This window comes from Epargyreus clarus, unplaced genomic scaffold, assembly GCF_041222505.1.
Source record: "Epargyreus clarus isolate Ecla_fem2 unplaced genomic scaffold, WU_Ecla_fem_2.2 ptg000026l, whole genome shotgun sequence".
Taxonomy (NCBI): domain Eukaryota; kingdom Metazoa; phylum Arthropoda; class Insecta; order Lepidoptera; family Hesperiidae; genus Epargyreus; species Epargyreus clarus.
The window spans coordinates 16,015,144-16,041,070 of NW_027332233.1; the positions used below are offsets into that span (position 1 = coordinate 16,015,144).

The following is a 25,927-nucleotide window of genomic DNA, read 5'->3' on the forward strand; positions in this document are numbered from 1 at the left end:
GAAAATAGTATTTTTTTAGAAAATAATAGAGACACTAAAGTCTCTAGAGATTAGCCGAGTTTTTGTCAAAAATTCATTATAAAAAGCCTCTTCTCTCGAATCGTTTGCAGTAAATAGACAGTTTTAATAAACGCAAATACGTGTTCCTCATTTATTTATGCAAATCAGAAACATCAAAATTATGACTTTTTTAATTTAAAAAATGGAGTAGATTCCATCCAGTAGACTTTACAAGTCATTTTACTAAGAATACTTTAGAGGTTCATTGGTGATCATAGTTACCTAATTGGCACCACTACTACTGGTCCTGTGCCTTTTACATGTAGCTATTAGCATAGCAGCCTTCTTCAGGTCTTCAGTAGATAAAAAAACAGCTATTAAGAAATGCTATAGATCAATATGACATACTATTCAATACTGTTACTATATCATTAAAAGCGGTACCTATAATTTCATAGTTATAATACATTTCGTTTCGCTCTAGGCCGATATGTTCTCGACATTCTTGTGTCGTGATGTCACGAACTACATCACTGAACAGCAAACCGGTTTCTTGACTCTACAACTATTTATCCTTCATCATAATTACTTCTTAATTTTTGTTTTTGTAGACCATCAATCAATTTTATAATTGTTTTAAGACAAGAATTCTTTCCACGAGCTATTTTCAAATTTCTCATCAAATAATGATTGCGCGGTTGTATATCATTAAGTGGTTCTGTATTTTAGATTTAAAGATGTGTACACTTATTATAGAAAGACATATAAGTATAAAATGTAGCCCAAAGCACATTGGTGGCAATATTGGAAATGGTATAACTCTTCGTGGCTCGACTCCGAAGGTACTATCACCAAGTCCATTTCTACCTTGTAATAATCTGCTGTGTTCAAGGACGTTGCTTTATCTTTAAAAAATAATTTAGATGAAAATATAAATTTAGATGGCAATATAAGAATACATATACTACTTCCTTGCACCACGACCTTCTTGAACACGGCAATGTTGACCTACAAACCGCAACATTAGCAACATCCAATGATTCACACAATACACACGTCAATGAAAGCGTGTATCGGAACTATCGAAAGCTGTCAATGTAAACTGCGCCTTTTTCTCTCGTGTTCTGAGTCAGTTTGCAAACATACATAACATAGTGGTCTTCAAGAAATGAATGAATCATGACTGTTACAAAATGCTGTCTCAGCTCTCGAGCTCTGAATGTTAGACACGAGGAACCTAGGTCAATGCTCAATGGTCGCGACTTGCCTACAAATCAATCATAATGCAAAGTCAGCGATAAAATACACATTTCTCGTAATCATTCATGAAGTAAAGAACCGTGTAACACACTTATATCTGTAACCAATCTACCCTAATAGGACAGGAATCCTGTGGTCGAATACCATCTTTATTCGTAGCTTTCCATGAGGCCTAATTTGCCACGTAACAAATTAGATTTATGTACTTACTTGCTTTACTATACCCTTGAAACCAAGATGAAGCATGCTGATACGACTGATATCAATATGTAGGTTTAGCTATTAAATAAATTTTATTCCGTTGTATATAAAAACTGTTTTTACGTCAGTCTTAAGCTATTATGTCAGTTTTAACGGGCCAATGCACTCTTTATTGAAAGATTGCATAGATTGGATTCGTGACAGAAGGGGTTGATTACAAAACTTACATATTATATAGTATAAAATATGTATATAGGTTGAGGTAGAGGTAACCTTCACTAGAATCAATCAAGAGTAATACACACATACTTACCGATAAAATGTAATTATTTTATAATTTAATATATCGTCTGACGAAAGGAACAAAAAAATAATAGATGTGTCATTTATTATGTTATGGTTAGTGTCTATAAAAGTCTTAGATCCTTTCTGAGATGCTCTGAAAAGGACAATGAATGATTCTATTCTTTGGTCGAGTAATGACGCAACGCGCTGCATGAAGGATTGTAAAATAAATAATAGTACCGGTTGCTCCAATTTAGTTGGTATTAAAATAACGACACTAACTAATTGTTATTAAGAAATAGTAGAATTGCCTGTTTTTCAATAGATAATTGTTGATATTAATTATTATTGCCATAATTTTATAAGACAGATTAGAATTAGAATTTATTATTACCATAAAACTTTTTTTTTTATAATATAAGAGTAGCAGACGAGCATGCAGTCCACCTGATGGTAAGTGGCTACTGCCGCCCATGGACATCTGTAATCAACCCCATATAGGATTAGATATTCCTACCTGAGGTCGGCCACAGGTGCGCCGCTACCCCTGAGGACTAAGCTGGAACGCCTCGGAAAAGTCTGCCTCCCTTACCACACCCTTCAAACCGGAACACAGCAGCGCCTAACACTGCTGTTATTAGGTAGAAATAGGTGTGGCGGTGGTGCCGCCGGAGTCGAACCACAAAGCGTTCTACCACCTTCAAAACTGCCGTGAGTTTGAAATAAAATTTGCAAGAAATCGAATGTTTTAAATAGTCTATCATATTGTGTAATTAAGCCATGAATGCCGCGCTGAAAAAAGCAAATTAAATGTGCCATTGTGCTTTTTATAATTTTACGCTCCCATTGTGTTTCGCGCTATTAAGACGAATCTTACAATAATTCATGTGTTACATACAGCCCATATGTTAGAAATCAATTAAGCCTTTTAGGCCACAGCCCGCGTCAGAGAAATAGAACCAAATACACTCGAAACCATAACTCTCCTTTTGCCTGCCGTCGTAAAACGAAATATTAATTATCATAGTATATTTACGTAACAACTATCTTTTCGCAAAATAACCAATGACCGCGTTGAGTAACGAAGTGCTTTGTGCGGGCACAGCTGGTTATCTGTTACAAATACGGAAATTGTATAATGAACCTTAAAATAATATACGAGAAGTTAAAATAGCCATAGCAGGATTAAACACACAACAGATGCCAATTAAAACAGCAAATAACAGTACATGAACCCTTTGGTAGTACATATCGTTATTTTTAAACGTGTTGATCGCATTTGATAAAGACATGAAATGGCGCATCCGGGAATGACTGTTATTTTAGAACTTAGCTTTTAGACGCTGCTCCAATTCTGTATTTTTTTTTAATTATCGTTATATGAACTTAATATTCGTATGTCGATCTTTGCTCTATCGTTTCGTGAAAACTATAGAACGTTTAGCAATGCATCTGTCAAATAGTCGAATTTCTAGTAAAAAGTAGGCTCTAGACAATAAAAGAACAAAACAATTTAAAGATCTGTAATTTAGGTAATTTTTTAAATGTTCGAATGTTTCAGATTTAAAACACTTATTTCTTAACGTTTGTGGCGGAAAAAAAAATCACTATTATATTGAACGAGAAAATAAGGAACTAACACAATTAATTAAAAACAAATCGTAGCTAATAGGAAAAATGAATGACGAGAACTGCACACTGAATTATTAATGTCAGTTGTAAGAATGGAACACAATCAGCATATCGATCGTAAAACATGCAAACTCATTGAGTTCATCTGAAGTTAAAGCGATTATAGGAATTAACTTAATCTCATGAATTATAGTAAGTAAACCGCAATTTTATTTAATTATATATTTAGTTAGTCCTACAAACTTCGTTTAAGCAAGTCTCTTTGACAGTACTTTTGAATGGTTCTAAAATATGGAATCCGCAGAAGGTACACCTGAACCAGAACTCCTGTAGAACTTTTGATGAATAGATAAAAATATTTGTTTTTAATAAATAATCCGAAACAAACGATTTTTTTATTTATTTAAGGGTACCATATTCAGAAACCTAGCTAATATATTCTCTAGATTCGTAATCTATTCTGATAATCTTGGCCGTCAATAGATATTGGACTAAAGGAATCATGCGCCGATTCTAAGGCGGTAATTACGTATTCAATATTAATTTTAATTACATTTCAAGATAACAAAACAGGTTTCCACGATAATTAATGATCAATCAATGTGATCATCGATGCCTCCATAAAACAATGACACTAAACAATAGAACATGCTTCCTGCAAAACGTGGATTCCGTGCCATTGCACAACTTCCAGAGATCTCTTGGTTACACTTTCATCAACTTCTGTTGTCTTCCGTGTTGCTTCCGTTGACAGTTCTTTGTAACTGATATCGAAGAATTGATCCGTTACAGATGTTCTTGATTATAACATGTTACTATTACGCATAACATACCACGTAATGATTTAAATCTAGGTTTAACGTTATTGCATCTACCTCTTTCTTATGGAAGATCAATCCGAAATAAGATTTTAGTTGAGGCAGGATTAAGGCAGGGATTATTGTTACTTAAAGTCTACTTACTAAGGTCCAAAAAGCGAAAGGATCTTAACCATCGTCGCATGCACTATCGAAATGATAAATGTCATCATTGTCATCACACTTTGTGTAAGCAATGCGGTAGCAAATGTATATTCCCAAGGACAAGAAATGACAACAACGGTCAACAACCTGATGCTAAAGAACTGGAGGATATCGATATTAAAGATGCCGTAAATTTCAGTAATGCCTATGCCGCCTTCTATGTAACTATGCCGCCTTCTAAATTGATAGCTATACGAATATAAAAAGTAAATAAAAGCTGTTTTTAAAACTCAAATTCTACATACCACCAGGTGGTAGATAACCCTTTTTGTGAGGATTCGGTTGACTTGCTGCCGTTACTCGTATTTCTGCAGCTGTTGGCTGTGACTTTACAAAAAATAAACTACACTTAAGTAGTTTTATCTTATTTGAATACATCCAAAAACCTACTAATAAAGGATTAATTAAATGCCAGCTTACGCCCGCAATCTCTTCCAAGAATTTCAAATTTACTCCGAAATTTCGTACTGTACATCCCTTTAAATTTGGTAAATGTCAGTTAAATTAAGCTCTTTCCACTCTTTCTCGTAAAGTAGGACGCAAAAAATTAGAGTAATTAGAAACTTTATTTTGGTTCATTATCGTGCACATCCACGTATCTTAGAAATTAAAATACATACGTTTGAGAAAATGCAGATGACTTCCATGAAGGAATTTGAGAAGCTTAGAATTAAATATTCATACAAGAATTTCAAGGACGTCAAAATACGTCGAAAGTGTATAAATAGAAATTTGTAATGGCACTTGAATGGAATTTAATCTCTGACCTTGTCATACGAATCATTGAATATTCATTGGAATTTCTCTAGTTACAAAAATCAATTTCTTCCTTGTTATTAATTAAATCACATTCATTATCAAAAAGTAAAAAGTGTTAAGGAATTTCAATTTGTGTGAGAAATATTTGAGGTGAGAACAATTTAAGAGATTGACATGAGAAATACAGCTCACGATGTTTTTGTTTTGTTACAGATCGTTGGAGTTCCCACAGCAGGTACGAAATGTGGCTTACTTTGGAAGTAAATTAGGTGTTACGACTTATCCGAATGTAGGCCTTAGTCTAGATTTTTTGTAAACATGTCATGTAAATAATTATCATAATTATAAACAAATCATCAATATTTTTGATTCAGTTAGAAAATATAACGGTTTCAACACTTATAAGTCCACTCTCATTCATCATTGATCACCAAACAAAATGTCTGCAATTTGCAAATATGCAATATGCAAAAGGATAAATGTTGATATGTAAAAATACATAAGTATACCGTCACTAGTATTAGACCCCCAATTGGAAATCAATTCAGTTAATACTTAATTTCTTCTCAAAAAGGATTTGATTCTTTTTATACATATTACCATTGCATTCATTCACACTCTTAAATCATCTGATATCATCATAACCTAGTAGACATCGTCATCTATATTTGGTATTTTATTACTATAAGGGCATCTAGTGTCGGCCATTGAGTTCGAAGCGTCTCCAAACTTGTCTATAATCACAAAACCGGCCAGACCAGTTTTTGCCGCCATAACGATTCGTGTTGATCGAACTCATCGCTCGAAGTGGCTAAAATCCTATCTGTCTTAAATATTCCAAATGGTGAACTGCCATTCGCACCTTATTACCTAACCGGTTTATTTATCATTGAAGCTTTTTATTGCATAACTAATAGTAAACTGTATGAAGGTATGTGATTAGATGTCAGGTGATAGATATTCAATGTAGGTCGTAATGTTCCTCGTACTATCGTACTAACTAGCTGACCCGGCAAAGGTTTAGTTGCCATATAAATAAAACAATGTTAAGGGTGAACGACCCTTATCACTTAGTGGTATGGAAAATAGATAGTAGCCTATTCTAAGATCCACTGAATATGCATATCAAATTTGGTGAAAATCGGTAAAGCCATTTCGGAGGAGTACGGTAACTAACATTGTGACACGAGAATTTTATATATAAGATACTCGTACTATCCGTACGCTTATTTTAATCTTGTCTGATTTGTGTAAAATTTACAAATTATGAAGGAGTTTATCATGTTCTCTTAATACCCAATTAACCATCACGAGGCTTAGATAAATAGTTTGCTCTAATAAGGACTGGTTTCAATGTCAGTAACATAAGAAATGGTTAATGCCATGTAGATAATATTACTGCTGGGCTCTCAGAATGAGCAGACAATGTTAATTAATATGTACTCAAAAGTAACGGTTTAAAATAATGTTACCACCATAGATAAAATAATGTTACACCTATTCCCATATGACCGTTATTTGTTTACACGACGTTATTCTTTGAATATTTAATTTTAATATTTGTTAACCTCCGCTTCAATAATAAGGGTGATATAGGATTAAAGGCTTATGGTGTCTGTAACGAAGCTTTCAAATAGATAAAATTCTTTGTCTAGAATGACATGTTCGATGAATACCATTTAGTTCTGTAAAATTCGTCAGCTTTTTTCTTAGTCGATGTAAGATTATCAGCCAATTTTTAAGAGATTTCTATATCAGTGTATTTAATCAATAAATTACTTTAATGAAGCGTGTCGTGTGCCGTATTCGTTAATAAGATTAATTTCGTAATTGATTGGGAAGGATCGGTTCTCTTTTGACATTTTCGTATATATTAAAATGCCAATTTGTCCACGCTACACTCCTCCGAGCTTCGTGGAACGAGTTCTTGAGATAACATTACTTTTTATTGAATCAGGAAAGGTGCCCAAGAAAGCGAAAGTGTTTATTTTTTGTCCCAATAATTATTGCACGCCGCGTTGCTCTTTGTGAGTTTGTGCGTGAATTGATAATGAAAATATTGAAACGTAAGCAGGTTGTGTTCGGCGAGGGTTAAAAAGTAGTGATAGCCTGATCGTTTAGAAGCTCGGCTCTAAAACGAGGTGTCCGCGGTTCAAATCCTAGGCACTACCACAGATTAATAAATAGTTACTACGTAAGCACTACGCACCTCTGATTTTTCAAAGTTATATGCGTATTAGAAATTAATGAACACTTGCTTAAAACGGTGATGGAAAACATCGTGAGGAAACCAGCATACCTTAGAGATTTATATAAAAAAACATCTCAAAGGTATGTGAAGTCTACCAATACGCACTTGGCCAGCGCGGTGGACTATGGCTTAATCCTTCTCATTCTAAGAGGAGACCCCTGTCCAACAGTGGGACAATAATGGGCTGATTATTATTATTTTTTTATAATATAGTAGTAGCAGACGAGCATGCAGTCCACCTGATGGTAAGTGGCTACTGCCGCCCATGGACATCTGTAATTAACCCCAGATAGGATTAGATATTCCTACCTGAGGTCGGCCACAGATGCGCCTCTACCCCTGAGGACTAAGCTGGAACGCCTCGGAAAAGTACGTCTCCCTTACCACACCCTTCAATACGGAACACAGCAGCGCTTAACACTGCTGTTATTAGGCAGAAATAGGTATGGCGGTGGTGCCGCCGGAGTTGAACCACAAAGGGTTCTACCACCTTCAATTATGTGTTCCTACCTTCCTACCTACCTTCAAAAATGTATCTGTTTGATTATGTGTTCCTCGGCCATCGATTTCCATTTTTGGAGTCCATGACATTACCTCATGAGTTTTTGCGAGCGCAAACGTGTCTGCCGAAACAAGGGTTGTCGTTCATTTATGTTTCTTGAAAGGGTTTTTCTTTCAGTACAAAGTGGTAAAGTTCTTTTTATAGCTTCTTTGACTAGCTTTCTAGCTTTAGTTGCTTCTCTGATGTTTATCGCATATTGAAGCTAGACTATCTGATGCCACAATGTCTACTATAATGAGGTTAATTGTAATTACAATTCAAAGGTTCGGTTACATTTTAAAAAAGGAAATCTTATCATCGTTACTCCACTGCCACACAGTTCAATTTAAATGTGCCTTCAAAAATTTCCTCATCTGTTTATGGCTTACTTTTGAATAATGAATATAAAAACTACACGAAATAAAGCAAGTTACACAGTTGCTGTTTTTCGAAAAAAAGTCGTTAACCCAACCCTCAGTAGCTTCGTTTACAAAGCGATTTCATGCGTAAATGTCAAAGATAATTGCATATGATGTATGGGTCGGTCTTCTTGTATAAACGCCTGAAGCCGGTCTCGGCCCACCTGTCTCATTACGCGACACTTTGTGGCAATCCGATGAGCCTGATCTGGCTTTTTCCTGGGTTCGTAACACGTGATGGAATTAATGTTATGTAAATCCAGTTGTCGCCTTTAGTTGACACACGTTATGGCTTTTCTCTCGATGCGTAGGATTTTTGTTGAATACTTTTATGTGCATCAGTATTTTTAACACGCTTTTATTAGCTTGGGTATGTTTGTATGTATGTATGTACGTAACAGTAACGGAATCTTTGAACCCGCTTTCTATCCGTTTGAACGTTCAGTTTAATTCAAATTTTTTAAAATTTATCAAAAACGATGACAATACACGATTTTAATAATTTTGTACCATTGTCCTTATCAACATCCTCAGGATTAACGATTTTCGAGGCGAGAGAAAGCGCCTTAGGGAGAGTTGAGGCAAAGTTACTAGATTGATTTTTAGTTTTGAAAAATAATAATGTTATTTCTCTAACTCAAATGTACTGAAACATATCTATAATACCATCTTGTAGAATGATTGTTAAGATTCCGTACTCAAAGGATAAAACGAAACCCTCCGCTGTCTGTTCGTGAGTCACAGGGCGTTATCTCTTAAACCGTAATAGATAGACACTTGATTTTTTTACAGACGATGCATAATGATGGTCGCTATAACAACAAATACTAAAAAATAATAAAATAAGTATAGTTCATAAAACTAAAAAACACGCTTTTATGACAAAATCAACTAAAAAGTAGAAAATAATTTTCAATTGGGGTGCTTTTCAGAAATTGATAAGTGGAGCACTCCACGCTTTTTTTTTACATTTATACAATTTACTGTTCCTTAATTGATTCCTAGATTGAAAATTATTTTCTACTTTTTAGTTGATTTTATCATAAAAGCGTGTTTTTTAGTTTTTTGAACTATATTTATTCCTATATAAGTTTGCATTACTGTTTTAAAGCATAAAAACAAACCCTTGGGTCTTCTCTTTCCATTCAAAAAAATATGTCATGTAACGATTAATAATAAGTGTTGTAGTTTTTAAAACATAAAGGTTAACAAAAATACGAGAGATTAACCTTACAGTCTTATCCTAGATTATGTACATTGAAAATGCCATATAAATGTTACATCGCCAAAAATAAGTGTACTAAGTTGCCATAACACTGTTTTATTATATGTTTAAGCTATGCAGAGAGTATTTTGTGCCATTTTGGAGAAAGCGCACTTTTACTCACATATTTTTTCCGTGTAATTAGCGGTCAGGCGGAGGACAAAGCCGTTATTATCGAAGAAAGAATATCATTCATAGTTCGGGCCTTTCCCTTTGGGTCATTAGTGTTGTTTGAAATTTCTTAGAATCAATAAAATTGTGAGACTTATTTGATTATTACTTCGTCATGTTCTTATTCTCATTGATTGTTTTTTCAGCATTGTTCTTTTCCTGCAAATCAAATAAGAAACGAGGGAAGTTCTTAAAATTACATTCCATATTTTATCAATATAATATTTTTCTTTTATGTTTAATTTTTATATTTTAATGAACGATCACGATTGTATTCATTATTTATTAATATTTTTTTTTAATTTAATAATACGTAAGTTTCTGAAAAAAAATTTTTTTCATGAAATCATTTCTTTTATGTATTTCACTTAATAATTTAGTTTAATATTAATTACTAACCTTTTCTATTGATTTGCCTAGTAAATCGGTAATATTGCTCACAAGATGACCATTGCATAAGTCGGCCTGGTTTCGGTAATATTTATGACATGTAGTTAATGATTATTTACTGATTACATATTTTAATGTCGGAAGTAGTTTAGCATTACAACTTATTATCTAATAACGAACGTAATATTTTTAAATTTATGCTCTACTAATTATGCCGTAATAGGTATTTAAATTTATTAAATATTCATTTCAATTGATGTATAATTTATTTTATCTCCACCTGGGTACACTTAGATTATCAAATTAATTTCATTTCGCTTAAATTGTCGAAAACTATTAGCCCTCAACCTATTACTGTGTTAGGCTGGGCACGGGTCTCCTCTCAAGATGAGAGGGGTTTAGGCCATGGTCTACCGCACGCGAATTACTACACTTCACACAACTTTGAGTATGTTGGTTTCCACATGATATTAACCTCCATCATTAAAATAAGTGATGTTAACTCCTTATACGCACGAAACTTTGAAAATTCAGAGGTGCTTAGGAATCTTACTCCGAGACTCGACCACTAAGATAAGTATCACTGCTGCTCTGAAAATTGAAGAAAAACTTATATCTTCTATAATCGAAATAAGAAAGACGGCGTGAATACGAAAAAACGAGGGAAGATCATAACAAGTGAAAAATCAGCATGTAGGTACTCAAGTTATATGCGAACGGAAACCAAACACTATCACCCACTTCACAATCGGCGCTTAAACAAATATGACGAAAATCTAATGTCACTTTCACCGCTTATGTAATTGTGCAGGCTTTCAAGACGCCAGGTTTACAGCAGACGCATTTGTAAGCGAGGGTGACCGTTCCGGAAATCCTAATGTGCTTTTATGCTAGTCCGTTCTATTTACTAATTACTTCTAGTTTAATTTACATCTGATCATGCATAAATTAGTGTTAGAAACACAAACAACAAACTCTGGCGATGATTTTTATATATATAAAGCATAGACGTAAATGCAAACATCAACGTAAAAGTAAATTTAAACCTTTACTACTTGAATCTTCCTAACTCTTACATCTAAACGTAAACTAAAGAGTTAATGGAAACTTCTACCTATCTTCATTCTAAACTTAACCAAATTCTCCAATCCTTGGTCCATCTTGCTCCTTTAGTGCTTAAAATTTGATGAAACTTCTTTGTAAGATAGCATCTGCTCAAAAATCAACAGACTCATTATAATTAACAACTTCAGTATAAATGGTTAAGGTGTTTGCCGATGCCGATTTCAATGAAATGAGCCCCTTCCGAAAGTATCCGCATATATTGCCATTTGACTCATCTCAATCGGTTGAGACTTCGCGGAATAATCGGTGAACTTACATAAATGTATATACAGAGCTGAACATAAAACTTCCTCCTTCTTCGAAGTCGATCAAAAAAGGAAGTTACCATCTCGAAGAATATACACTCGTCCATTATTTCTACTGACGCGATTGCAATGATTTTCATTGTATAATGCAAATCGTTGCAATCCACACAGATATCCATGTAAGGTATGCGTGAATATTTCGTGTAAACTACATAAGTAACAGGATTTGGTATGCTCGAAAATTTTTATGCGGAGGTTAATTCTAGTCTTCTTTTTGGCTGAGACTATAAATAATTCAATCGCAAGCCAGGTCCATCCATTCCGGACATCCGAATGTGCTTACATTACGAATATTGCGTTAGTCCGGTCTAGTTTTGGTTATGTTTCTTGTTTTTGTAAACTATGCCGGCATCCTATGCTACAATAATGTGGCCGTTTGAGAAGTTGATGGGACTTTGTAGGTCAAGTGTGATCTGTAATAAACTTAGTGATAAGAATATAATAACTCACTACCACAACTAATTCTGGTTTCCTTACAAAAGTAAATACTTCGCCGCCTTGAAATTATATGAAGCCACAAACGGATGATTTGTCCGGTTTTTTTTTAAATTATTAACAAATAAACAACATTTTTAGAGAAATTTTACGAATGAATAACGAATATTGCGTAATTTAAATAATAAATTAATAATATTTCAAATATTTTAGGGACATTTTGGCACGGAGACAGCAAAACTTTTTTACGCAACTACATATTTTAATTCTCAAAACTGGTTACATCTCCTTGTTAGAAGTGAGTAATATTTACTAATCTATGACCGTAGTGATCAATTTGAAACAATAGCAACGTATAAAACTATTCCTGAGAAGTATAACCTCGGTGTTTTGTCGTGTTTGACTTACTATCAGTGGCTCGTAGAACATGGATAGCCGCAAAATAAACTTTTCAGATTCCTAAAGTAAACGTTAATCATTACTCTACTAATGGGCACGTTTTAATGTAACAAAAGCTCTGTCCATAGTCCACGTCTTGTTCTACTGTGTATTGACTATACACAATAATTTGATAGAAAACTCCCTGTATGTCTTCTCAGGATATTTTAACTCTCACGCCCAAAAATAATCTAATTTATTTTAAGACGCACATAGCACAAAAAATAACGAAATACGGAAGGCAGAATTCAGTTTACAAATTTTGTTGTAAAAGCTTCACCTTTAGCAGTGTGCAACACACGTTAGTGTCTAACCCTACCGTCTCCCATGTTTTTCTCGTGGGAGCTCGCCGTGAAACTGACAAAGTGGTTATATCAATCTATCTGTTCTCATAAATTTCATGATCCCGACAAACTACTTTTACGCCACGGACGGCTTTCCATTTCAAAGATTTTATGGTCGATAGTTAGTGCCTATTGCAATAACTGTTTTTATTAATAACCATTTTGCACGCTTCGTTCCTACCAAACATTCTATTATTTTGTCTATTTATTTGCTTTTTAGAGTAACCGCACAGCTAGATAATATCATTTTCCTTATAGGACGTAAGTTTAGAGGTCTTGATTCCCCGAATTGTCTTCCTTAAGGAAGACAAGAAGAATTTATGATGAAGTTTTTTCTCTGGAATAGGGTAGACATTGTAATACTATAATACGTGCACGTGATCAAATAAATTATTTCCAAAAAAATGGGATAAATTGTAAGAGGATAATCTCGCCAAATCAAGCCCGAGAGGCGAATGGATCGTGGTCTTAGCAGAATCTCCTTGCATCCAAATACGATTTAATTAAAGTCCCTTAAGCCAAAAAGTGATAATCTTTCATATTGCGACCTTTTAATATTTAACTTTGATTCCACATTAGCCGCTGCTAAATACAACACTTATGGAATACCTTAATTTCTCTCCCATAAAACCTTATGCAGCCTACTTCCGTAACATAAGAACATAAAAATTACGTGAATATAACGCAACACGCATCTTATCACGCATTTATCTCGAATGATGTAAATGATTGAAATCGATAACGTAACGGATGCGAGTATCGATACGTGATTCATGAAAGGGCGAGTGGTAGCGGTCGTTGACCCCGCTTTCCCCGTTCCTGAACTTAAGTGGCGCGACTCGTTCGAGCTTCAGGTTTCAATTGCGGATAATGATATGTTAATTGGTGATTAAGCTTAACTTAGTGTCGGCGTATAACCTGAAGTTCACGTTTAATATGGTATGTGCCTAGTGCATACCAATTTAAATAAAAGTTGAGTTTTAGCGTGTGGTTCGAAATAAATGTCTAGATTCATACGGTTAGACCATGAAGCAATTTTATTTATTTTGTTTGTGTCTATGCCTGTCTGCTCATCTTGGAAACGACTGAAACGGAATTGAATAGGCTCCATTCTTAACAAATCCAATATTTATTTTCGTTGATTGCTAAAACTTTATCACTTCACCTATTTCTTTATTTACAGGCTATATCATTTTTATAGTAGAGCTTGTATTTTGCTTTGTAAAATACAAGTACTTGTACTTTTAAAAACCTTTGTAGGTACATATAAAAATAATCGATAATAAATGTTAAAAAAATGTTATGATTAAAATAATATTGTTTATCAGTTTTGTATATTAAATCTATTTATCAATTCGGCCTTTCATGGGTATAGTTACCAGTTACAATCACGCGAATTCGTTAATTGTTTAATTATTTTTTAGCTATGCTTTTACCGTGGCGCTACGGTGGATCTAAATGGGGGTAATTGAATATAATTACGTAAATTGCATAAAAACTTGTAACAATAGAAAAATACTTAGATGTACGTGCAGAAAATGAAATTTTGTACCTACTCTTACGTAAAGAAGCGTTGAAAGTAGCTTTCGATTTTTAAAATATTTGCAAAAAATACCAATACCTCAGTTCCTTATTAATTAGCTAATTAATTTACACATTAAACTAGGTTTTTTAATTAATTACACTTCGAAATACGTTATTAAGTATAATTACCGAAAATAATTTAAACACAATTGTATATTCGCACAAAATCATCGAAAAATATATTTTTTATTTGTAACCTACTTCTAGAAAGACAGTATTAATGTATTCGATCTCGAATGATTTCTAGAAAATACTCAAAAGTGAAGTTTGTATACTTTTGCATAATTTAAATTGTACTAATGTTTCTGAAAATATTACCTCTTAATATTATTGTCATTTTTTAACCGACTTCAATAAAGGAGGAGGTTACCCAATTCGACCGTATATATGCTTTTTTTATATGAATGATACGTTCAGATTTCTTAATATTTTTTCTTGTTGTTGAGTTGATTGACCCTTTTGAAGCTCTGTTCAAAAACTAACAAAACACAAAAACGCGTTCAAAAAGATTAATTACCTTGAGAGTTACTATGTTACAAATGGAAACACAAACTTAAACTTATTTAAACATTAATCACATTTAATTATCAAATCCATAGGTTAAAATCATCGGATACTATAGATATAGTAGTAAGGTAGATAGATATCTATCTTAATTTGCGTCAATCGGCAGGTGTATATTCCACTTAATAGTGAAATAAAAAGTAAACTTGATGGAGCAGCCGTCTAGACGGACGGTCAATCTTCGCTAGTGCGCCCTGTTTTCAGTTCGTGGCCATAATAGGTTGAAGTCGGAATAAAAGCAAAGGTTTCACTTTCAAGAAATTACTTGTTTCTAAACGGAAGTGGAACCAACCGTGAGTTTAAAGAATCGATTTTCTCAAGATTCCCACTATACCTACTGTTTATATTTTTATTATATAGAAGTAGGAAATGAGCATCCAGTCCACCTCATGGTAAGTGAGTACTGCCGCCTACGGAAATCTGTAATCTACCCCAGATTAGACTCCTACGTAAGGGGCCCACGGGTACCCCGGAGTCGATCCACAAAGGGCTTAATCAAAGATCATATTGATACTAAAGTAATTTTGAAACTTATCGCAATTACTCTGTTAAGTTTATTATTTGACAGGGCATTAGAATTAGAAATATACTTGTACTGGAGAATTAATGCTAATATGATTTCTACAGAAAATGAGAAATGTTAAGTACCTACTGTTATAGAATGTAGTGTTTCAGGATCACATATAAAAAATTGCCGTTGCTGTAAAATATGACAGGAGTAAATGATATACAGCTACATTTATAGCTATGCGGGGTAAGTATGCTTGCATAATATAAACTCCTTTGCAAAAAAAACGGGCACCTTACACACACACTTTACCTTAGCTTTTCTATGGGTAAATATTATTATATTTTTAGTATGTCATTAGCTTGGATGACTAGAAATTTCTTATTATCAATGAGAATCTAGTTTTTTAACACTTTTATCCTGGTATCGGTGTTTTAGTCAATGTAAACAGAGAGCCGTGTTAAAATGGACATTTTTATGGGTATAATGAAATTAAGACTACGAGTATTTTTATGGTATTTTAATAAAAGAGACATTAAAAAATAAAAATTAATAACGAGTATGACCTCCTCTTGCAGCGATTACGGCATGTAATCGTCTTGGCATGCTTCCCACCAGGCTTTTGATGGTGTCCTGTGGAATGTGTTCCCACTCAGTCGAGATTACACGTTTAAGCTCTCTGATGTTTTGTGGAGGTGGTTGGACAGATCGTACTCGCCTTTTTAGGAGGTCCCAAACATGCTCAATGGGGTTAAGGTCGGGGCTCCGCGCTGGCCAATCCAAACGACGAATACCGACCTCTTGCATATAAGCATCTACGTCGCCAGAACGGTGGGCCCGAGCATTATCGTCCATGTAAATGGCATCTTCACCAATTACAGTCAGTGCGGGTTGTGCATTTTGAGAAAGGATTTCTGTTATGTACCTATGCGCATTTAGTGAGCCATTTTCTATGAATACTATCTCGGTACGATAGTTGGAAGTTACGCCCGCCCAAAACATAACGGACCCTCCACCATAAGGGGTGATTTCTTCAAAACACACATCGGCATAGCGTTCCCCTGGTCTTCGTAACACTCGCCGACGTCGGTCCTCACCATGCAGACAAATTCGAGCCTCATCGGAGAAGAGTACGCTACTCCAGTTACCTGGTGTCCAAGATAGGCAATTTCTAGCGAACCTCAACCGCGCAATCCGGTGCTCACGGAGTAACTTGGGGGCCCGCGCTGGTCGTCGACTACGTATATCAGCAGCTAAAAGTCTTCTCCTCACAGTCCATAGGCTAACTTGTGCTCCTCGTACCTCTTCAAGGTTTCTTTTGAGGTCTATGTAACTGCATTTGCGGTTCCTCAGCGCCTGAGTCACTAAAAAGCGATCGTCTCGCGGCTGTGTGCAACGTTTTCTCCCAGAACCTTGCCTTCTCTGAACGGAACCTGTCTCTTGGTATCGAGTCCAGGTTCTTTGTACGGTTGAACGACTCACGTTTAACCGCTGTGAGACGTAACATTGGCTACACCCCTCTTCCAGCAGCGCTATAATTTTACTAGCTCTCATTGCTTTTTCTGCCATTACGATAGACACAAAGATATCTGTTTTAAGTCACAATAAGGCAGAATTATGCGATAAACATAAATTGTTGTACTAAAAATAACGAAAAGTTACTTTTAGTTGCTTGATAACCTTTTAACCGCAAACCCGCGAAAAGTGTCACAAAATGAAAAAGGGATTAATAATTTAAAAAACAAAAGTTTTGAATTTGGAATGAACTTTTTTTCATACCCAGACTCTTTATTAAGTGCCAGTAACATAGTTTGGCTATTAAAACCTCTGAAGAACTAAATTATTACCAATAATGTTAAAAAATCAAACCCGCCCGTTTTTTTTGCAAAGGAGTGTAGTTACCGGCATAACGTTTGTTCGTTTGGTTTTGCAATCTTGCATTGATATATCTCATACGCACGCCGCACTTATTGTTACCATTGCCGTTATTGTTATCTTGTGAAATAAGCTCATTTTAGCATATTTAATTAGGTTTTAAGTTAGTATAATAGTTTTAATACATACATATTACATAATTAAGATTATTTTTCAGTTTACAGACTTTTCTTTAATTTTAATGACAGTTTTTATAATCGTTCCAATCATAGTGTTCATAAAAGTTCTTTCTTACAATTTGTTCTACTTTGTTTCTTTCTTACAATTTGTAAGGCATCTTTTTAAATTGTACAAGATGGTACGAATAAAATATTGCTTATATAGGTATATTTTAACAATATAAGATGGAACTAATTAACCATAGCCGTCTCCAATAAGTAATTTGCCGCATTAAATAGTGTCAAATTAACGCTGAATCAATTCGTGTGGTCAGGGACCCTGTGAACACAATGTGCTTCGTATCGTCCATGACCGCATTGGAGAGTGAAAACGGATGTTTTGAACGAACATTTGTACGTAAAATTTTATTTCACTTCAAAATCGAAACATCACTATTTTGGTATGAGTTTTTATTATTTGTTTTTTTATATCGTTTCCATGAAATTGTAAAAAAGAGAACGATTTTAACTGAATAAAATAATTTGTGTTCTTTTAGTATTTACTAATTGAATTTTCAATGAATGTATTTATGTACGAAAGTCAATAAAAAATATATTGGTTTAATTTTATTTAGTACAGTTTTTTGTATTATAAGCGGAACGCGTTTCTCACAAACCCCCTGGTTTTTACACGCGCACAAAGAACCCACGAATGCGATACGGTTTACGTTTCGGCCAAAATCTGGATCACAGTGACTTGGATTGCAGTGTTTTTGGATTTCGGTGGTTGGATTTCGGTGATTACGGATTGCAGTGCGGGACCCCCGGTTGGAGACCAAGGTTACCGCTGGAGAGCTCCGCGCTAGAGCGAGAGGTAAGACCCGAGTACCCCCCATTCTATCTTTTTGCGAATACCCTCCGCAGGCTTGCTTTGGGGTGCGAGTGAGAAAGCACCATTGTGTGCCTCCGAACACTACCCTCCTTTCATTAGCAAAGAGGGGTGTGCTGGAGAGACCGCGCGTCAAGAAGATCCGTCGTCCGTCGCTGGCACCCTCACTGGGCTTTGCACCAGCGCACTTCACCCGGTGGGGGGATGGCCGCGCGGCGACCGAAGAAGGAGGAGGAGACGCGCCGGTCCTCCGGCGCTCCCTCGACATCCGTGGATGAGGGTAGGCGCATAATGGTGCGCGACTTGTTCGCGCCCCCTAGCGAGCCTACGCGTCCAGCGGAGGACCCCCTGCACACGATGTTCGTGCGCGGGGGAAGACGGGGTACTCGGAGGCGCGTAGCCTGCCGGGAGGTCCCACTGCCGACCACCAGGCCGGAGTCGGATGCACCCCCAGAAGTACCGGAGCCGGATCCAGAAGAAGGACCCGGGCAGGACATGCCGACGCTGGACCCAGAACCAGCACCTGCACCCATAACACCACCAAGGAGGGCGAGTAAGATCCCCAGACGGGTCTCGCCCTCAGACCCTATTCAGGAGAGACCAGCGAAGTTGCAGGTGCTGGAAGCGTCGACGGAGTCCTCGGAATATGAGGATAGCGTGGAGGAGCAGAGCGCTGGCGTGGAGGTTGCTGCTGCGGTGCATGTCATCGCGCACCGGTCACCCCCGCGTTCCCCCTCCCCATCCCCCCCGCCCCCGAGGGCACCCTCCGTCGAGGCCGGCCTCGACTCGACCTCGTATGTTCAGATGGCATCGAGGTCGTCACCGTCCGGCCACACGGAGGCCACCAGCAACCTTACCATTCCCGCCCAGCCCCCTACCCTTCCTACCCGCTTAGCCGCGAACGAGTTGGAGAGCGATGATGTAAGTAGGGTTAGGGTTAATGACGAACCGGCCTCGCCTAGTGGCTTGAGGCAGGGCGTCACCTATGCTGCGGCAATGACAACTCAGGCGCCACGTAGTGCGCCCACCTCACCATCCCCGACAACAGCGGCTGCTAGTATAGCGCCGCGTTCACCCGTCGTTGGTGGACCATCCCAGGGTCCTCGAGCTGACGACAGGCCTAAGGGTTACCCCCCCATTGTGGTAGAGCGGTTCCCGAACTGGACGCAGCACTTCGAGGTGCTGCGAGCCCGATTGGGTCGCGCGCCGAGCGCACGGCCCTATGGACGAGGGATAAGGTTTATCCCTCAAACGCCCGAAGAGTACCGGACGATCCAGGCGTTCCTGACCGACCTGGCAGGCACAGAGCCAGACCTCTCCTGGTTCTGCTATACGCCGCGCGAGAACCGCCCCACCAAGGTGGCTGTGTGGGGATTGCCGGCGGATACGAACCCGGAGAGAGTTTGCGGGGCGCTCAGGGCGCTTGGGTTTCCGGTACGCTTCGGGACGTATATCCCACCGAGGCGAGGACGCCCGGGTTGCACGTTTCACGTGCAAATGGACCACTTGGGCCAGGAGGAGCTCGCCCGCCTTTACAGGGTGGACGAGCTACTTAACATGCCGGGGGTGGTTGTCGAGGCGTGGAGGGGCCGAGGCGGCCCGGCCCAGTGCCACCGCTGCCAAGGCTTCGGCCACGCCTCGTACAACTGCTTCAAGCGGCCGAAGTGTGTCCGTTGCGCGCAGGGGCACGCAACCCGGGACTGTCCCTTACCGCGCGATGCCCAAGCCAAGTGCGCCAACTGCCATGGACCGCACATGGCCAATGATAGGCGATGTGCGGTTCTTAGGAGAGTGGCGCGGGCTAAAAGCATCGCGCTACCACCACCAATTCCCGGCCCTCGTCAACAGCGGGGCGCCGCACCCGCTCCGGCGCCCCCAGCTAGGAGCCGTGCGCCGCCTACCGCAGTGGGGCCCTCAGTGCGGCATGTGGAGGAGTATGAACCCGCGGCCGGTGCATCTCTAATGGCACCGGCGAGGCGCCCGACGTCTGCTAAGCGTAAAAGGCATAACAGGCGTCGGAACGCCGCGCGTCTTAGGAACCAGAGGGAGACCCGGCGGGTACCCCTCGCCGAGTCGACCCCCCAGCCGATGGAGACCGAACACCAGGCTCCAGAGACGCACCCGGCCGCGGGGCCAGCCCCCACTCCGGCGGTGGAGCCGGCCCGGGTACAGGTAATACCTGAGTCCGCGCCGGCCCTACAGCCGCGACAGCCCGCTCCGCGCCCCCGCCGTGCCCAACTCCCGGCCCAGCCTGTCGTCGAGGAGGGCACCGGCCGCAGGAGACCGCAGAGGCGGCTAAGGATTGAGGAACCGGAGGAGCGACCAACACCCCGCCCCCGTCAGACCACAACACCGGTCGCCGTTGCGCGGCCCTTTCGTGCCCTCGGGCTTGACACGCCCGCAGATGCCCTTGTCACAGCAGTGCAGTCCATCTGCGAGGCAGTGGCCCGGCACCCGGACTTGGTTGCGGCCGTGCAGCGGATCGTCTCAGACGTCCTCGGGGTCCAGTGCAGCGTCCCTCAGGGTGCTGTACTGGAATCCGGGCGGCGTCACTAGACACCTGCAAGCGCTGCGTGGTCTCGTACAGGCGCAGGACATTCACGTCGTGCTCCTGGGCGAGACCAAGCTGCGTGCAGGCCTCAATCTAAGGCTACCTAATTACCACGTGTACCGGCGTGACGAACAGACGCCCGCGGGATTTCCCTTTAGGGGAACCGCGGTTGCGGTTCGACACGACTTGGTACACGAGGAATTGCCACACCCGCCGTTCACCCACACGCGCTCCATAGGGGTAGCGTTGAGTGCGGCGGGAAGGGACCTGCGACTCTATGCGGCGTATCGCCCGCCAGGTCCCCAATTTGACCCGCAGGACATCTCGAACATCATGGATGGTGGTGCTCCGACCTTGGTGGCTGGTGACCTCAACGCCAAGCATTTGGCTTGGGGGTCCAGAGTCATCAGTCCCGTGGGACGGAAGCTGTATGAAGACTCCGAGGCTAAAGGCTATGAGGTACAGGGTCCTGAGGCCCCTACCCATATCCCCTCGGACGAGTCCCACCGCCCAGATGTCCTGGACATCATACTCCACAAGGATCTCGCGTGTCCAGTCCATGTGGAGGTGTTGTATGACCTGGACACACAACACCTGCCCATATTGGTCGTTCTTGGCCTTGGGGCGGCGTGTGTGGAACCCCCCAGACTCCGCAGCAAGACGGACTGGGATAAGTTTAAAAATACTTTAAATTCCATTAAGTTTAGCGGCTCGCTCTCCTCCGCCGGGGGGGTCGAAGCCGCCACCGAGGCGGTTCAAACCTCAATTATTAATGCCCTGGCGGCTTCGACTTCGCAGTCCCCTGTGGAGACGGGCCGCTACAGTACACCACTCCCAGTCCGTCTTAGCGAAATGCTCGCTAAGAAGCGTAAGCTGCGCGAGCTCTGGGCGCGCACACGTTGTCCCCGGGTCAAGCGCGACCTGAATGCGTTGGCCGAGCGGCTGTCTGCTGAGATGGCGGAGCTGCGAGGGGCCACCTGGGAGATGAGAATCGACCAGGCTGGCGAGTCGCAAACGTCTCTCCATCATCTTAATAGACAGCTGACTCGCGCTAAGGTCCCCGTCACCCCTCTCCTAGATGGCGGGGGGAGGCGGGTCCACGCAGCGAAGGACCGCGCGGAGATACTTGCGGAGTATATGGAAGAGCAGTTCTCGCCCCATCCACCCGCACAGTCAGCCTCCGCGCATCACGAGGATGTAGGGCGTAGAGTAGGGGACCTCCTTAGGGACCCGACACCGGCACTCGAAGGGATCGAGTTTATCTCTCCCACTGAGGTAAGGAAGGCGGCCTTACGTCTACCAAGGCGTAAGGCCCCAGGTCACGACGGGATCCCCAACGCGGCGCTAGGTATGCTGTCCAGAGGGGCCCTTGTCTCATTGACTCGGGTCTTTAACGCCATCCTACGCACAGGCCATTTCCCGACCATCTGGAAATTAGGGAAGGTAATCGTCCTCCCGAAACCGGGGAAAGACCGCCGTCTCCCGGGTAACTACCGCCCCATAACCCTGCTATCAACCACAGCCAAGCTGTTCGAGAGACTGGCGTTGAAACGACTGCGTCCGTTCCTTACTATAAGGGACGAGCAGTTCGGGTTCCGCGCCGGTCACTCCACAACGCTGCAGCTCACGCGGGTTATTCATCATTTAGCATCCGAGCTCAACTACGGCCGTCACACGGTTGGCGTCTTTCTCGATATCGAGAAGGCGTTCGACCGCGTATGGCATGAGGGGCTCATATGCAAAATGATGAATACACCTGCCCCGGCGACGCTGATACGGTTGATAGCATCGTTTCTAAGTGAGCGGCAGTTCTACATTTCGGTTGAGGGCGTCGCCTCAGACCCTAGGCCCATACGTGCGGGGGTGCCGCAGGGCAGCTGCCTCTCTCCGTGGCTCTATGCTCTGTATACCAACGACGCCCCCACTCTCCAAGGTCACCTGGAAGACTGGGAGCGCGACGTTATGCTCGCGTTGTTCGCAGATGACAGTGCGTACTTCGCGTCGTCCCGCCGAGCGGACTTAGCTGCACGGAGAATGCAGCGTCTGCTCGACTTACTACCTATGTGGCTGGATAAGTGGCGCATGGCTGTCAATGTCGGAAAGACAGTCGCAATACTTTTCAGCCGCAAGCGTATCATGCCGGCTCCGCTGAGGCTCCGTGACACGGAGGTAGCTTGGCAGCCAATAGTTAAATACCTAGGATGTAACATCGATCGCTCGTTGCATATGATCCCGCAGGTGGAACAATCGATCCACCAGGCCCGAGCGGCCCGAGCGATGCTCCGACCGGTGCTTACATCCAGGTTACCGTTAAGGACGAAACTAGGGATCTACAAGACCTACATTCGTTCACGACTTACCTACGCGGCGCCGGCATGGTACGCGTTGGTATCTAGGTCGCAACGCCAGCGTCTCCAGGCCCAGCAGAACCTGGCCCTGCGAGCAATCGTGGGGGCGGGTCGCTACGTCAGGAACGAAGTGGTGTGGCGCGACCTCAAGATCGAAACGGTCGAGGAGTTTGTGGTCCGCCTCGCACGCTCAATGTATGAGCGGGCGGAGGCAGGACCATACTCCCATTTAAAGGGGTTCGCGCCCCTACACGATCGACCACCTACGGGGCGCCCGCTCCCGCGGGAGCTCCCAGGGCTGGCGACCCCCGACCACCAGGGGGCCGACCGTCCGCTCGGTACAACGACGCGATAATTACCGAATCACCCCCTCAACAGGGGGATGATAGACATTTTTAATATTTGTTCATTATTTTATTATGTTTTAAATAACATTATACTATTATGAATAAATATCAAGAATCCGGGGGGTATTTACCACCTGAGAATCTGCCCGGGCAAAGAGGGTATCCTCGAGACCCGAAATTCCTGCCCACCGCCCTTATGTTGTCATTGCCGCAATATATGTGCGCCCGGAGGGTAAGACGTCCCAGCGATAGATTGTATTATAATTTCATTATTTATTGCTTGATTGGATTTATAGATTAAATTTAAGCTTAACATAACATCCGACAAGACTATGCTCGTTTAATATTTTTATCACATCAAAAAATAAGCAATAATTCAAATGGTTTTTTGCGTCTATATTCTACGGCATGCTGCATTATGCTGTATTAACATACTATGGTTTCATGGACACATACGTATAACAAACACCCATACATCAATGAAACGTAACGCTGCCTAGTCGGATATTGAACCCGGAACCCTATTTAGAGCATACTGGAACGTATCTACTTGGCTAGGCGATTGTCAATGCACGAACATTATGCAAGTTCCACTAATTTTATTGATTTCGGTAAAAGTAAACTATACGGATTATTCAATACATGTAACACATAAATACAACTTTTATGCTTAAAAAGACGAGCTTTTTATTTTTATCAACAAATTAGAATATTGAAATGTTTTACTCTACTTAGCGTATTCGTTATCTTATAAAAAGATAGTAATTTTATGAGAGCGATAAAATCAGTGCTACTTGAATAACATTATACAGACGAACAATTATATAATGATGTAGAACCAGGAATAACATCGTAAATCATCCAACAGAATATGACATAAACAAAAACAAGTACGAGGGTGACAGGTGTAACATGTACGTGAAAGATTCATTATTGCTGACATTTCAAAAATGTCAGCAATAATGAATCTTTCACGTACACAGACATTCTCTCATACACATGCACTTACGCACTCACACATGAACATACACACGCAAATACACGCAACACACGCACACACACTACCCACTCATACTCACCCACGCCAATTTCATGCTTACACTTATTTCTTGCACTGTTCACTCGCATCAAATATATATATATACAGATACTACAGATTATTACCAGTATTATTAGTAGCTATAACACAAATTTTATCTATATTCATATAAATATCTATGTCATTTAATTATTATAACCAGTACGTATAGCACACACCACTTGTCCGAGCTGCGCGAAAAATAATACGGGGTTTCACCGAAAACCAGCAGCCGCGGTTACCCGCGACACAGGCTGAGTGTAACCCTTTTTCGGTATCCATCCTCATACTTAATAATTTTGCTCACTTGTTATGTCATATATATTACGTTATATCTGTCTGTTTGTTTTATGTATTATGTATTAAGTACTATGTAACCTTAATTGTAACAGGATGTTTACCGAAATAAATGTTTTCTTTCTTTCTTTCTTTCTTTCTTTCTTAATAGAGATGATTTGAAATCGATAGCATAGATAAGAACATTTTTTTATGATGCAACGAGCATTCAGTTCAAAAAATATTAATTATCTACCATGGTGACTGTCTATTTAGAACCATGGCCTATGGTTTCTAGGATTTGAATAGTTTGTTAAAATTGTACAAATAAGTTGTGCACGTATTTCGTTACATTTATTCGCTGCTATCTCTTTATTATCACGATAATTTTCCGACAAAGCTACGTCTTAAATAGCTATAAATTCTTTGTTGAAAATATCAATCAACTTTTATTTTTCTGTTTCGAAGAGCAAAACCACAGGAATTTGTGGCATCCAGCATAGATAATAAAATCATTAAAGGTACAAAAATGCTTTTGTCACACCCGAGTACCAGGGCATCATCAATACTCGGCACGTAACGTGTAATCGAGACGCGTTCAAATTCGATTCGTTAGGCGAGGAAGGAAACCCTACTTCCTCAGTGAGGCTTCCTAAACAGTAACCTTATATCATGAGCCAGATGTCAATTATCGCATGTTCTCTATGACATGACATGATTTCGTAATTATTTATGCTTCGTTTGTCATAACACTCATTACACTACTGTTGGGAACATTATTTACATAATAGAAACGGGCAACGGGCATTCGCACCACTTAGTGTTAAGGCTCCTATTGATAGACATTCGTAAACAACTCTAAATTAGATTGATGTCCTAGTTTAATTCGGTCACAGATGCGTATATA

General features: G+C 40.2%; 1 protein-coding gene across 5 annotated transcripts in view; it reads left to right on the forward strand.

Moving 5' to 3' along the window:
• Nucleotides 1-25,927, forward strand: part of LOC140753589 (uncharacterized) — a 105,545-nt gene that overhangs the window by 10,008 nt on the left and 69,610 nt on the right. For 4 of the 5 annotated variants that reach the window (XM_073088304.1, XM_073088308.1, XM_073088307.1 and 1 more), the window contains exon 2: nt 5,373-5,394. The exons of the other annotated variant lie outside the window; for it this stretch is intronic. The gene's annotated coding sequence lies outside the window, so the exon portion shown is untranslated. The remainder of the gene's footprint in view (nt 1-5,372; nt 5,395-25,927) is intronic. 5 annotated transcript variants of the gene reach the window in all.